This window comes from Salvelinus alpinus, chromosome 29, assembly GCF_045679555.1.
Source record: "Salvelinus alpinus chromosome 29, SLU_Salpinus.1, whole genome shotgun sequence".
Lineage (NCBI taxonomy): Eukaryota > Metazoa > Chordata > Actinopteri > Salmoniformes > Salmonidae > Salvelinus > Salvelinus alpinus.
Genome location: NC_092114.1, coordinates 29,218,970 through 29,229,618, shown reverse-complemented (window position 1 = coordinate 29,229,618; position 10,649 = coordinate 29,218,970). Strand labels below are relative to the sequence as shown.

Here is a 10,649-nt window from a genome sequence, read left to right as displayed (position 1 = left end):
ACAATACTGTCATATTACTGTACACAGGGAGACAGGGAGATTGGTGGAGACTGTGGGAGGAAAGGAGACAAGGGATAATTTGGAGAGCCAGGGTCTATAGGACCCATGGTATGATAGTCTTCTGGTCCCATCATGGTTATAAAATAGCATACAGTTGAAGTTGGAAGTTTACATACACTTAGGTTGGAGTCATTAGAATAAACTTTCTGTCTCATGTAACCATACCAAATATAACATGTCACACTAATTTGAGTGTCCAGGATTTAGATTTACTATGTTATGTCCAGTGGTGACCAGTCATTCAGGCCAGGTGGGGCCCCAAAATATGTTTTGGGGGGGCTTTTCTGTTTTGCATGTTATTTTGGCATTAATTCGTGTCACATATCAGTTTGCAAACAATGTAAAAAATAATATATCATTGAGTTAATAAAGCTGCATAGAAACGTGGTCTCTTTTCTTGAGTAAGGCAGCTCCAAAATGCAGGTGTTTCAGCGTAGCTCAGTGTTTCCTGTGGTGGTTTTGCGCCGTGATTGTCTCAGTGTTCTGTCACTCATGAGGACACTACGTCATCACCAAGTCTAAGGGTAGAGCTAGAACATTCTAGCCTAGAGTTACAATAGAAGTGCCCATCCAAGAAGGCTCAAGGTCATTGGCCACTGATAAAATGATGTCAAATCACATTACATCTACAATAGCTTTGATTGCACTGATCATGTCAACATCATACTTTCAAAATCTTAGCTAACAGTCATCATCACGAATCAAGTCGACAATCTACTGGCAAATCCTTTATAATCCTTGTCATATGAAAAGAAGTAATGAAGAGAAATTATAGATAAAACTTATCGGTGCTCATTGGCCATTGGACATAAACATTACACAACAGGTTGGAAATCGCAAATTCAACAATGAGTGGTTTGGAAGGAATCAGTGTGGCTAGCAATTACTAGCCTGCTATTCAGTGGAGTGGCTGTGTGGTCCAAAGTCTAAGATTAAGGGTCTCTTTTCCTAGTTTAAAATTATAAACATTCAACATTGGCCATGCTGTCAATGAAGCATGATTTGTGCCGTGCTCAAAACAACTGTTAACTCGGAACGGCAAAATCGGACTTTAGTGAGTTCAAGACAACTGGGAACTCGGGAAAAACGAGCTATGACTGGGAAAATACATTTTGAACTTTCATCCAACTTGGAATTGTAAATTCGGAACTCGGGCCTCTTTCTAGAGCTAACACCTGAAGGTCACTGACGTCATCATGATTCAACCTTTTTTTCCCCCAGAGTTCCCAGTTGTCTTGAAGGCACCCTAAATCCAGAGAATGCCAGACTTTGATGACAACATTTTCCCACGAAGGACAGCCGCGCTACCTTCCTGTTCAAGTGAGCACAACAAGGTGAGTCCAAAAAATGTATTGTATGCTGCTGCGTAAATTATGTAATATGCCAGGGAGATATGTATACTGTAGTTAAGAAAGTAAGACAAAGTGTATGTTGTGTAGTAAGCTGTTAGTAGCCCATGTGCCTCACCCTAATAATTTGGTCTATTTACCCCTCTTAATTTTGCCTACTGTTCTGACTTGGTGGTGCACATGTAGCCTATAACCTGTTTTGAGAAATGCAATCATCAAATATTGTAAGAGCTTTCATTGTCTGCTTATATGCCACCTTTATTTATCCTACGGTTCTAACTTGGAGTACAGGGAGAACACTGTAAGAACGGCCCATGTTCTCAATTCTGTTGCTGTACATTTCAAAAGTGCTGAACAAATAGTTATATTGACTATGTCCGTCCTAGCTCACTCATTAATGTCTTAATCGAAGTTACGGATTGCCTCTTATCCGCTTGTCGTCCTCTTATGCCATAGTTTGTACATCTCAATTGTCAGTAGAAACCACATTTGTTTAAGCAAATCAGCCATATCAACTATGTTTTTTAAAAGGCAGTAAATGAGGCTGAATGACCTATTTTGCTGCCAGACAAGGCTCCGCTGATAGCCAGGTGTAGCAGTGGTAAGGTGTTTGGACTGCTCAAATCAAATCAAATTTTATTGGTCACATACACGTGTTTAGCAGATGTTATTGCGGGTGTAGCGAAATGCTTGTGCTTCTAGTTCCGACAGTGCAGCAATATCTAACAAGTAATATCTAACAATTTCACAACATATACCCAATACACACAAATCTAAGTAGAGGAATGGAATTCAGAATATATAAATATATGGACGAGCAATCTCAGAGCGGCATAGACTAAGATACAGTAGAATAGTATAGAATGCAGTATATACTGTACACGAGGAGTAATGCAAGAAATGTAAACATTATTAAAGTGACATTACTAAAGTGACTAGTTTTCCACTTATTAAAGTGGCCAATGATTTCAAGTCTGTGTATATAGGCAGCAGTGCTAGTGATGGCTATTTAACAGTCTGACGGCCTTGAGATAGAAGCTGTCCGTCTCTCTGTCCCCAGGGTGAACAGGTAGTGGCTCGGGTGGTTGCTGTCCTTGATGATCTTTTTGGCCTTCCTGTGACATAAGGTGCTGTAGGTGTCCTGGAGGGAAGGTAGTTGATGCGTTGATGCGTTGCGCAGACCGAACCACCCTCTGGAGAGCTCTGCGGTTGTGGGCGGTACAGTTGCCGTACCAGGCGGTAATACAGCCCGACAGGATGCTCTCAATTGTGCATCTGTAAAAGTTTGTGAAGGTTTTAGGAGACAAGCCAAATTTCTTCAGCCTCCTGAGGTTGAAGAGGCACTGTTGCGCCTTCTTCACCACACTTTCTGTGCGACCATTTCAGTTTGTCAGTGATGTGTACGGCGAGGAACTTAAAACTTTCCACCTTCTCCACTGCTGTCTCGTCGATGTGGATAGGGTGGTGCTCCCTCTGCGTTTTCCTGAAGTCCACAATCATCTCCTTCATTTTGTTGACGTTGAGTGAGAGGTTATTTTACTGGCCCCACACTCCCAGAGCCCTCACCTCCTCCCTGTAGGCTGTCTCGTAGTTGTTGGTAATCAATGCTGTTGGGACAAACTAACAGTTTGTGGGTACCGTTCGTCACCGTTATCGTGCAATTAATGTATTTTTTTGTGTTTTATTGTGTAGTGGCTTTGCTGGCATGCATCCCAGCATAGATTTTTCCCCCACCCAGATTTCCATGCTAAAATCACCACTGGTTATGTCTAGTCTATGATACCAGGCTGTAAAATGCAGTGAAGCAAAACGGCGGTTGCTGGCTTCTTGTCAATGCTTCTGGGAAACCTGGCGGAAACAGTGTACATATTTGGAATATTGGGCAGGCATTTGCATAGAGGGCCTGATTGAAAACGTAGATAGGCACAACTTAGACTTTCTTGATGTCAATGGGAGACTTTCTTAAAAATGTAGTGTGAAGATCTCAAGTCCGAAAACCACTCAGACTGAAAAAGTTGAAGAATTCCAAGTGGCATTCCACACATGTAACTTGAAAGGGAACCTCAGATGACACTCATAACAGCCATATAATCGAACCCTAAACTTAGCCCATAGAATTTCCTTCAAAAAACACTTAAAACCAAACCCAGGCATAAATCCTAATGCCTCCTCTATTAAAGATGACCCACCTTAAACCCTAACATTCTCTAACATCTACAGCAGGGATGGGCAACTTTGATGGGTGTGGGGGCCACTCAAAAACCGAACTCATCATAAGGGGCCTAGTGGCTCGTGTGTCTGTGTACCCACATCCATACCCCTCCAACTTGCGAGCAAAACATTTTAGCAGCCCCCTCGTAATAGCGAAGGGGGGGGGGGGGGGGGGAAATCTGTTTTAAAGTTAGTTTACTGCAATTCTGCACATTTTGCCACGGGGCATAGAGAAAATGTTGCAGTTTTAAAGCCAGTTTGCTACATTTCTAATCATTTTGCCATGGGGCGGAGATAAAATTGTGCAGTTTTACAGCTAATTTCCTGCAATTCTACACATTTTGCCATAGGTTGAAGGCAAATGTTTGCAGTTTTTAATACGATAGCTGATGATCAATGGGCCCCACCCCGGTCGGTAATTCAACCATGCTTACTACAAGTTTAGATAGCTGGCCACTACACTAACTTACCAACCTAAAAAAAAAAAAATGACACGGGCTAGTTGAGTGACTGGTGATGCACAACCAAATTTCGAAATTGCACCTTGTGTATTCTATTATTCTAACTATCAACCGTAAGTTGAGACTCCAAGTTCTTTTGGGGGGGGAATTGGTCTGAGGGCCTATAAAAGGGGACTCCAGTCTATAATTTTCCACAGCAGTTGTGACCAACCAGCCGTTAACCCTAACATTTCCCATATTACCTGCTCAGGTAGATAGCCTATAACTAGGACCTGGACAAATTCCTGACCATTTTGGTCGTCATTGTCAAAGGTTTCACTGCAGAAGTCATAGAAAGGACCCAGTTCCACGAGAGTGCAGTGGACCACACTTTAAGGGTATAAGATGTTATTTGGGACATCCAACCCTGTCTGGATTCTCTGAAAGCACCACTACTGTGTTTAAGCTTCCGTTATCAATACAGGTGCCATTCATAACTTATCATATTTCATTTTCCTGAAGTCCACAATCATCTCCTTCATTTTGTTGACGTTGAGTGAGAGGTTATTTTACTGGCCCCACACTCCCAGAGCCCTCACCTCCTCCCTGTAGGCTGTCTCGTAGTTGTTGGTAATCAATGCTGTTGGGACAAACTATATCCTTCCTGTTTGGCCCTGTCCGGGGGTTTCTTCTGATGGGGCCACAGTGTCTCCTGACCCCTCCTGTCTCAGCCTCCAGTATTTATGCTGCAGTAGTTTATGTGTCGGGGGGCTAGGGTCAGTTGGTTATACCTGGAGTACTTCTCCTATCTTATCCAGTGTCCTGTGTGAATTTAAGTATGCTCTCTCTAATTCTCTTGTTCTCTCTTTCTTTCTCTCTCTCGGAGAACCTGAGCCCTAGGACCATACGTCACGGCAAACCGGGCATGATGACTCCTTGCTGTCCCCAGTCCGCCTGGCCTTGCTGCTATTCCAGTTTCAGCTGTTCTGCCTGCGGTTATGGAACCCCTACCTGTCCCAGACCTGCTGTTTTCAACTCTTAATGATCGGCTATGAAAAGCCAACTGATATTTATTCCTGATTATTATTTGACCATGCTTGTCATTTATGAACATTTTGAAAATCTTGGCTCTCTCTAATTCTCTCCTTCTCTCTTTCTTTCTCTCTCTCGGAGGACCTGAGCCCTAGGACCATACGTCACGGCAAACCGGTTATGATGACTCCTTGCTGTCCCCAGTCCGCCTGGCCTTGCTGCTATTCCAGTTTCAGCTGTTCTGCCTGCGGTTATGGAACCCCTACCTGTCCCAGACCTGCTGTTTTCAACTCTTAATGATCGGCTATGAAAAGCCAACTGATATTTATTCCTGATTATTATTTGACCATGCTTGTCATTTATGAACATTTTGAAAATCTTGGCTCTCTCTAATTCTCTCTTTCTTTCTCTCTCTCGGAGGACCTGAGCCCTAGGACCATACGTCAGGACTACCGGGCATGATGACTCCTTGCTGTCCCCAGTCCACCTGGCCTTGCTGCTATTCCAGTTTCAACTGTTCTGCCTGCGGTTATGGAACCGCCACCTGTCCCAGACCTGCTATTTTCAACTCTTAATGATCGGCTATGAAAAGCCAACTGAAAATTATTCATGATTATTATGTGACCATGCTTGTCACTTATGAATATTTTGAACATCTTGGCATAGTTCTGTTATAATCTCCACCCGGCACAGCCAGAAGAGGACTGGCCACCCCTCATAGCCTGGTTCCTCTCTAGGTTTCTTCCTAGGTTTTGGCCTTTCTAGGGAGTTTTTCCTAGCCACCGTGCTTCTACACCTGCATTGCTTGCTGTTTGGGGTTTTAGGCTGGGTTTCTGTACAGCACTTCGAGATATTAGCTGATGTACGAAGGGCTATATAAAATAAACTTGATTTGATTTGATTTGATTCATTACGACACATAATATTGCTTGGAATTGCCTTTCAAAGGTGACGCACCAGTCAGGGAGTCTAGTTGTAGTGGATAAATATTGACTTTGTGTTCAGGAAATGTTTATTCAGCGAGCCTGACGTATAGGGCGTGTTCAATATTTTGTCACCCAGGAGAGGGTGACTGGTAAACTCACTCAATTAAGTTGTGTAAGGCCCAGCACAATATTTGTCCATCCTGTACTTCAAAGGTTGACTATTCAGGATATCCTCTCTTGTATTGCTTAAGTTTGAGTTAATCAGTATGACTCTTATACTGGAAGCAGACAATGCTGTGTTTAACGTAGGTGTATGCAGGTAGGCCATAACTACCAAAGGTTTCTATAGGACTGTGGGTGGTTGTCTGGGTAAACATTCTAGATCCCCCAAATCTTCAAAAAATAGAACTCTACCTTTTCTCCAGGAATTCCTTTCCCACGCACCCTCTGTCCCTCGCAGTCCTGGCAAACCAATCTCACCCTGTTTCAAGACACAAAGAAAATGCAGACAATAAACAAGTTAACAAGTTATGTAATAACTATTTCAAATGTCTGTGCTCTTTATACTCTATAGTAGATGTACAATGGGGCCTAATGAACTTTGACCTCTAAATTAACTTTGACACCTTGCTTACCTTAGGTTCGACCGCTCCATCTTCCCCAAGTATACCAGGTATCCCAGAGGATCTGTCAGGTCCTGGTTCACCCTGGAGACGACCACAGATCAGACACACACCTCCACATTCAACACCTGCTCATCTCAGCTGTATATTGTATGCTGCATTGGAGACCTTTGCCACACACTCACCTTTGTCCCTGGCTCCACGACTCCTCTCTCTCCCTGTGGTCCGTGCTGCCCTGGGAAGCCCTGGTCACCCTGTGGAGAAGACAACTGAATCAGTCCCTGATTAGAGGACCTGGACCCTCTCTTTCTAAAATTATCTGCCGAAGTTGTTGCAACCCCTATTACTAGCCTGTTCAACCTCTCTTTCATATCGTCTGAAAACCCCAAAGATTGGAAAGCTGCCGCGGTCAGGAAAACCCATCAATCCTGGCAACCCTGGGGCTCCTGTGTTTCCCTGGAGGTCAGAAGTTAGAGGATCAGGGGATAAGAGGTAATCCCTTAGTGCAGGGGTTCCCAAATTTCTTTTTGCATCGGGACCCCATTTATGATAGCAACCTCATGAAGGACCCTGTCATAATATCAGAACACAACTCCTACTACAGTGTGATAAAAATGACATACAAGAGGTTTTACTATGACTTCTGCAGTGCATGGCCGGACTTATCAAGTCTCGGCCCCGGGACTGAACATTTAAAAGGCCCCCCTCTTGGCATCAGAGAGACAATTTTCACCTTTTAAAGCACATTTCCTGCTATTCTACAAATGTAGACTTGGGGCAGAGAGACAATTCTGTCGCCGGACCCCCTGCATTACCCCACTTTGAGAACCCCTGCCTTACTGTACGCCATGTTTTCATGACCATCATCACCATAGACACACAGCACTTCAATACCTCCCATCTTGAGGTGGTTTAGGTTAAGGTCAGGGTTAGGGTCAACATACCTTGTCACCTTTGAACCTTGAACCCATGTCATCCTGAAACACATAAGACACTGAGCCATTATCTAGGTACATACTTCACTGTATGAGTATGAGAGTACTCCAGTACATGTCATATCTCACATACAGCATAGGGTACACATACAGTACATATCCAAGCTAGACTAATCAGTGGGTTGAACAGCTAGTGATGGTGTCTCACCTTAGGCCCTGGTAGACCCTCTCCTGGGAACCCTTGCGTTCCCTGAAGCCCTGGAGGACCAATCAGACCCTAGTAGACATACTAAAGAAGATACAAATAATTTCTATCCATCAGCAAAGAGCAAAGCTCAATTATTTACAATATGTCCCCGCCTAGTGGACATCCTGACACACTGCAGGGTAATTCTACAAGAGGGCTGTCAAGCATTGCCGTAAAATAGATATCTTGTCATAAAATCTAAGGAACGCTGTGAACCTACCGGCAGTCCTGGTTCACTCATACCCATGGGACTGGTGGGTCCAGGTCTTCCCTGGTTTCCTTTATCACCCTAGGTGTTCTGACACAGGATAAGTTAGGGTTAGAGTCTGAGAGATTACTAGAGAGATCACTAGAGATCGTATGATAGAAAAGAGGTAAAAGTCACCCCTAACAACAGATTTAAACTGGCCTTAGGTGTAGGAAACCCAACGCCAGTATCCCCTGGAGGTCCCATCTCTCCACTAGGTCACCCTGGGAAAGAGGGGCATCATTCACCTTTCCCCAACTTTCTCTGTACATTTTAGCTGTATCTTTATCTAGAACATTTCTGGAGGTATAGGAAGTTTAGCATCATCCTTACTTTGGTTCCTACAGGTTCTTCAGGGCCCTGGTCCCCAGGACCTCCACTAAGTGGTGCAGCGGTCTAAGGCACTGCATCTCAGTGCTAGAGGTGTTCCATCAGACCCTGGTTCGATTCCAGGCTGCATCACAATCGGCCGTGATTGGGAGTCCCATAGGGCGGCGCACAATTGGCCTAAAGTCGTTAGGGTTTGGCCGGGTTAGGCAGTCATTGCAAATAATATATTTTTCTTAACTGACTTGCCTAGTTAAATAAAAATGTATTCATTAAAAAAGACCCTGAAAAAGAGAAGACAAACACCTCGGTCAATGCGTGAATATAAATCCTCTGCAGTGGGCTATAATCACAGGGCCTTGAGGTTTTCACAAATATTTTATAATACAAAATAAGAAAACCAATCAGTCAGGGCCTCCCAAGTGGCGCAGCGGTCTAAGGTACTGCATCGCAATGCTATAGGCGTCACTACAGACCCGGGTTAGATCCCTGCAGGCTGACCTCGGTCGTCATTTAACCCTCTAAGTTTATTTAGTTTTAAAAATGTCTCTCTCCTGGAAATGCGTGTGGGTAAGAACAAAGTAAGCTTTAGTGTCACATTCTCTGGTCAATTCTATGGTATGGCAAACAGGTCATGTATATTTTGGAGGGTCAGGGTGTGGTCAATCAAATGATGTTTCCACTCCCCATGGGAACATGGTCTGGACCAGGGCTAAAACTCAAATCTAAAAACCACCAACCATATTCAGACGATGGACTGATGTCGTCATGGCAACACTGGAGGGGCGTGAAAAGCATTTAAGGAGGAATTAAGGGGGGGGGGGGGGGGTGGATAACATGTGCGAAACACTAATCCTGCTGGACAATAGTCTGGTGGGAGATAAAGACAGTGCAGACTTGGAGTGACAGCTTTAGATAGGCTCCATTAGGACTGGGATAAGGACTTAGCCAGGACTCACATTACACAAGTGCAGACTGGGAGAAGAGCTTCATACTCAGTGTGCATGTCCATGAGATACTGATGGTTCCAGTGGAGGGTCAGATGTGGGGGTGTAGACACAGGAATCGTTCCATTTGACCCCTCACTCATTCACACACACTGGTATGAATGGGCAATGTTGTGTGGGGAGTGGGATTTATGGCCTGTGTATAGGTGTTGTGTTGTAATGTCAAAAACAGAGCCCAGAATAGACATGCTCATTAGGACTGCTGTGTGTGTTCTGGTCTACATCTGTGTGATGTGATCAATCAGTTTATTCCAGTTCAGAATAAAACATATGTATTGTATTTTAACAGCAACTTTTCCAAACTAGACTTTCTTTCAACAATAATTTCTACAGTAAGATGTACAGTAGGCCTGATCATTTAAAAAAATCTGTAGTTACTTAGGGTTGCACTATCAAAAAGCCTGTGTGTGTTCTGTTATTCATCTGTGTGATGTGATCAATCAGTTTATTCCAGTTCAGATTGAAAATAATTGACTGTATTTTAACAGCAACAGTTCCAACCTAGACAGATATATGAGTGTTTTTAATGGGGGAAATTAACATTAATATATATTTATATGGATATTTAATTTCATTGTTATTTGTTTTTGTCTATATTGCATTTGTTTTAGGCATAAGTGCAATGAAATGTACTGATATTTATATATAGTTGCATATTTTCCTATGCTTGGAAAACACAGAATTTCTCATTTGGGTCCCAGGCTGAAAACGTTGAAGAACCCCTGACCTAAACGACTATTAATATACTTAATCAGACTGTCGTTCTTCTTTCCCCCAGGGCCCAGAATGTTGTTCAGATCACATCGTATCATTTCACTACATCTACCCTGTAGAGATGTACACGCTGGAATACTTCACCTATCATCTACGGCCCTATGGATACAAGTACAGGTACAACCCTGATGCTGCAGCAGCTGAAATTGAGAGTAACACCACCACACCTGTCTCTGCTTAACACAGAGACATCACAGACGGACTACTGCACTGAAGAAAGCACTTATTACAGTGTCATGTTTAAATGCTGAAACAACAGCCTGACATTGCCACTTTCTTTGGTAAGCTGAGCAATGATGGAACCACTATCAAATTCATTGGCATGGTAGTTTTAAACATATTTTGAAGCTATACATTGTTTGTTTACATAGACAACAAATACATGAATAATAGAGTAATATAGTTTTTTTTGTGACGGGGGAGACAGTCGTACTAAGTTGAGTTCATTCCGCTCTCTCCACTGGCTTCCAG

General features: G+C 43.3%; 1 long non-coding RNA gene across 1 annotated transcript; it reads right to left on the bottom strand.

Annotated features, from left to right (window-relative positions):
* Positions 1 to 6,426: 6,426 nt before the first annotated feature.
* LOC139558393 (uncharacterized) lies at positions 6,427 to 8,614 on the bottom strand. The gene is made up of 4 exons (XR_011671557.1): positions 7,785 to 8,614; positions 6,827 to 7,618; positions 6,654 to 6,725; positions 6,427 to 6,499 (listed from the first exon to the last, which is right to left on the bottom strand). It is a non-coding gene; the product is annotated as an uncharacterized lncRNA (long non-coding RNA).
* Positions 8,615 to 10,649: the final 2,035 nt, after the last annotated feature.